We start from the raw sequence: 5000 nt of genomic DNA, 5'->3' as shown, positions 1-5000 counted from the left end.
CAAAACCCTTACACATCTGTCCGTCCAACTGACCCCCGAGATACCTAACACGCAGATTAACACGTCAGCGGTGATCGGCGTGTCATAGAGGAGTCACAAAGACGGGCAAAATAGAGTGGTTGAATAAAAAATACTCACTCAATTGGCCGTGATTTAACGTAGCACACAATGATGCAAAGCCCATGCAAAGTCCAGTGGCCCAAGCAAACAAATAAGATAGATCTGGCTCGGCGTTCCTCATCTCCACATCGTCACCCAGCACGCCGACGCCCAATAACAATTCCCCCGCAAATTGTGCACCTCGAGCGGCAGTACTTTAAACGGCGCCGTCTTCGGCGTGGACGGCATGAACCAAGTCGGCAAGCATCGTCACCCAGCACACAGACGTCCACTAACAATTCCTCCCCCCTGCAAATTGCGCGCCGCGAACGGCAGTACTTTCAAGTATGCCGCCTTCGGCGGGGACATCGTGAACCAAATCGGCAGGCAGGCGTCGTCAGCCGGTCGACCGACCCCCAGTTGCATTGCCCCAACGGCCATTGTGCACTTCGAACAGAACAGTGCTTTTAAAATATTCCGCCTGCCGCGTGTACATCATGAAACAAATGGAAAGGACGAACCGGGCGTGCAACCGATGCACGGAGAGTGACAGGTCGTCAAGCAAGTCCGTGGCAATCCGTCGGCCGACTCGGCCGCGGCCAGCAGAGGCGTTTTGGCCCGGGCGCGCCGAACTTTGCGCGCCCTCGGTATGCGTAACACTAGCACATGCCTTCAAAACTCACTACAAAATAACCCCAAAGTATGCCGCCTTCCCCGTGGGCCTTGTTACCAATATCTTGCCCTGCTTCCTGATGCCCTTATGGGGTCGGCTCTGTTCTTGCAGAACCCTCAGGTGGTGCAGAGTCTGGGCCATTTTATCAATATCTTGCCCTGATTCCTGATGCCCTTATGGGGTCGGCTCTGTTCTTGCAGAACCCTGAGGTGGTGCAGAGTCTGCGCCTTGTTATCAATATCTTGCCCTGCTTCCTGAAACCCTTATGGGGTTGGTTCTGTTACAAAACCCTCAGGTGGTGCAGAGTCTGGGCCACTTTATAAATAACTCTGCCTGCATTAGGGTCAGGGTTAGGGTTAGGGTTAGGGTTAGGGTTAGGGTTAGGGTTAGGGTTAGGGTTAGGGTTAGGGTTAGGGTTAGGGTTAGGGTTAGGGTTAGGGTTAGGGTTAGGGTTAGGGTTAGGGTTAGGGGTAGGGGTAGGGGTAGGGGTAGCGGTAGGGGTAGGGGTAGGGGTAGGGGTAGTTTGAACTACTGCCGCTCCAGGCGCGCACTGTGCGTGGGTAATTTTCAGTGGGCGTCGGTGTGCTGGGTGACGATGCCGCCCAGACTCTGCACCACCTGAGGGATCTGCAAGAACAGAGCCGAACCCGCAAGGGTATCGGGAAGCAGGGCAAGATATTGATAACAAGGCCCAGACTCTGCACCACCCGAGGGTTCTGCAAGAACAGAGCCGACCCCATAAGGGTATCAGGAAGCAGGGTGAGATAGTGACACCATTTGTAAAACCGGCAAATCCCACCCAGGAAACATTGCAAAAATTGGCCTCTAATGCTGGAACGTGGGTAAAGCCAAACAAACACGACACGTTTTAAAAGAACGTTACTAAAACAGCCTGGGATATGCCCATGACAAAGGATAGGCCGAACCTCACCAGAAAAAAAGAGAGGGAGACCACGGCAGAGCTGAGGGATAAACATGAGATGGTGATAAAACCAGCAGACGAGGGGAGCAGTAGGGTTACAAATTAATGTCAATATGGGGCCTGCTCCCACTGGGTAATAGACAAAAACATAGAACAGGGTGACAGGAGAGACTGGATAGCACAGAGGATAACCCGTGAGCGAAATAATGGGGTGTATGCAGTTCAATGTAAGGAGTGTACCTTACGGTACATAGGGGAAACAGGTAAAACAGCCTCAGCGGTGATCGACGTGTCAAAGAGGAGTCACAAAGACGGGCAAAATAAAGTGGTTGATTATAGACAATAGACAATAGACAATAGGTGCAGGAGTCGGCCATTCAGCCCTTCGAGCCAGCACCGCCATTCAATGCGATCATGGCTGATCACTCTCAATCAGTACCCCGTTCCTGCCTTCTCCCCATACCCCCTCACTCCGTTATCCTTAAGAGCTCTATCCAGCTCTCTCTTGAAAGCATCCAACGAACTGGCCTCCACTGCCTTCTGAGGCAGAGAATTCCACACCTTCACCACTCTCTGACTGAAAAGGTTCTTCCTCATCTCCGTTCTAAATGGCCTACCCCTTATTCTTAAACGGTGGCCCCTTGTTCTGGACTCCCCCAACATTGGGAACATGTTTCCTGCCTCTAATGTGTCCAATCCCCTAATTATCGTATATGTTTCAATAAGATCCCCCCTCATTCTTCTAAATACCAGTGTATACAAGCCCAATCGCTCCAGCCTTTCAACATACGACCGTCCCGCCATTCCGGGAATTAACCTAGTGAACCTACGCTGCACGCCCTCCATAGCAAGAATATCCTTCCTCAAATTTGGAGACCAAAACTGCACACAGTACTCCAGGTGCGGTCTCACCAGGGCCCGCTACAACTGTAGAAGGACCTCTTTGCTCCTATACTCAACTCCTCTGGTTACGAAGGCCAACATTCCATTGGCTTTCTTCACTGCCTGCTGTACCTGCATGCTTCCTTTCATTGACTGATGCACTAGGACATCCAGATCTCGTTGAACTCCCCCTCCTCCTAACTTGACACCATTCAGACAATAATCTGCCTTTCTACTCTTACTTCCAAAGTGAATAACCTCGCACTTATCTACATTAAACTGCATCTGCCATGTATCCGCCCACTCACACAACCTGTCCAAGTCATCCTGCAGCCTTATTGCATCTTCCTCACAATTCACACTACCCTCCAGCTTAGTATCATCTGCAAATTTGCTAATGGTACTTTTAATCCCTCCGTCTAAGTCATTAATGCATATCGTAAATAGCTGGGGTCCCAGCACCGAACCTTGCGGTACCCCACTGGTCACTGCCTGCCATTCCGAGAGGGACCCATTTATACCCACTCTTTGCTTTCCGTCTGTCAACCAATTTTCTATCCATGTCAGTACCCTACCCCCAATACCACGTGCCCTAATTTTGCCCACTAATCTCCTATGTGGGAGCTTGTCGAAGGCTTTCTGAAAGTCGAGGTACACCACGTCCACTGACTCTCCCCTGTCAATTTTCCTAGTTACATCCTCAAAACATTCCAGTAGATTTGTCAAGCATGATTTCCCCTTCGTAAATCCATGCTGACTCGCAATGATCCTGTTACTGCTATCCAAATGCTCAGCAATTTCGTCTTTTCTAATTGACTCCAGCATCTTCCCCACCACTGATGTCAGACTAACTGGTCTATAATTACCCGTTTTCTCTCTCCCTCCCTTCTTAAAAAGTGGGATAACATTTGCTATCCTCCAATCCACAGGAACTGATCCTGAATCTATATAGAACATTGAAAAATGATCTCCAATGCTTCCACTATTTCTAGAGCCACCTCCTTAGGTACCCTGGGATGCAGACCATCAGGCCCTGGGGATTTATCAGCCTTCAGTCCCATCAGTCTACCCAAAACCATTTCCTGCCTAATGTGGATTTCCTTCAGTTCCTCCATCACCCTAGGTTCTCCGGCCCCTAGAACATTTGGGAGATTGTGTGTATCTTCCTCAGTGAAGACAGACCCAAAGTAACGGTTTAACTCGTCTGCCATTTCTTTGTTCCCCATAATAAATTCCCCCGTTTCTGTCTTCAAGGGACCCACATTTGCCTTGACTATTTTTTTCCTCTTCACGTACCTAAAAAAACTTTTGCTATCCTCCTTTATATTATTGGCTAGTTTACCCTCGCACCTCATCTTTTCTCCCCGCATTGCCTCTTTAGTTAACTTTTGTTGCTCTTTAAAAGAGTCCCAATCCTCTGTCTTCCCACTCTTCTTTGCTATGTTATACCTCCTCTCCTTAATTTTTATGCTGTCCCTGACTTCCCTTGTCAGCCACAGGTGTCTCTTACTCCCCTTAGAGTCTTTCCACCTCTTTGGAATAAATTGATCCTGCAACCTCTGCATTATTCCCTGGAATACCTGCCATTGCTGTTCTACCGTCTTCCCTGCTAGGGCCTCCTTCCAGTCAATTTTGGCCAGCTCCCGCCTCATGCCTCTGTAATCCCCTTTGCTATACTGTAATACAGACACTTCCGATTTTCCCTTCTACCTTTCCATTTGCAGAGTAAAACTTATCGTGTTGTGATCACTGCCTCCTAACGGCTCTTTTACCTCTAGTCCCCTTATCAGATCAGGATCATTAAAAACACTCACTCTATTGGCCGTGATTTAACCTAGCACACAGTGTTGCAAAGCCCACGCAAAGTCCAGTGGGCCAAGCAAACAAATAAGATAGATCTGGCTCGGCGTTCCACATCTCCACATCGTCACCCAGCACGCCGACGCCCATTAACAATTCCCCCGCAAATTGTGCACCTCGAGCGGCAGTACTTTAAACGGCGCCGTCTTCGGCGTGGACGGCATGAACCAAGTCGGCAAGCATCGTCACCTAGCACACAGACGTGCACTAACAATTCCTCCCCCCGCAAATTGCGCGCCGCGAACGGCGGTACTTTCAAGTATGCCGCCTTCGGCGGGGACATCGTGAACCAAATCGGCAGGCAGGCGTCGTCAGCCGGTCGACCGACCCCCAGCTGCATTTCCCCAACGGACATTGTGCACTTCGTACAGAACAGTGCTTTTAAAATATTCCGCCTGCCGCGTGGACATCATGAACCAAATGAGCAGGCAGGCATCATATCATATCATATCATACACATACAGCCGGAAACAGGCCTTTTCGGCCCTCCAAGTCCGTGCCGCCCAGCGATCCCCGTACATTAACATTATCCTATACCCACTAGGGACAGTCAGCCCCCAGCAC

The sequence above is a fragment of the Rhinoraja longicauda genome, unplaced genomic scaffold, assembly GCF_053455715.1.
Source record: "Rhinoraja longicauda isolate Sanriku21f unplaced genomic scaffold, sRhiLon1.1 Scf000194, whole genome shotgun sequence".
NCBI classification, from domain to species: Eukaryota; Metazoa; Chordata; class Chondrichthyes; order Rajiformes; family Arhynchobatidae; genus Rhinoraja; species Rhinoraja longicauda.
This window is presented reverse-complemented; position numbering follows the sequence as displayed.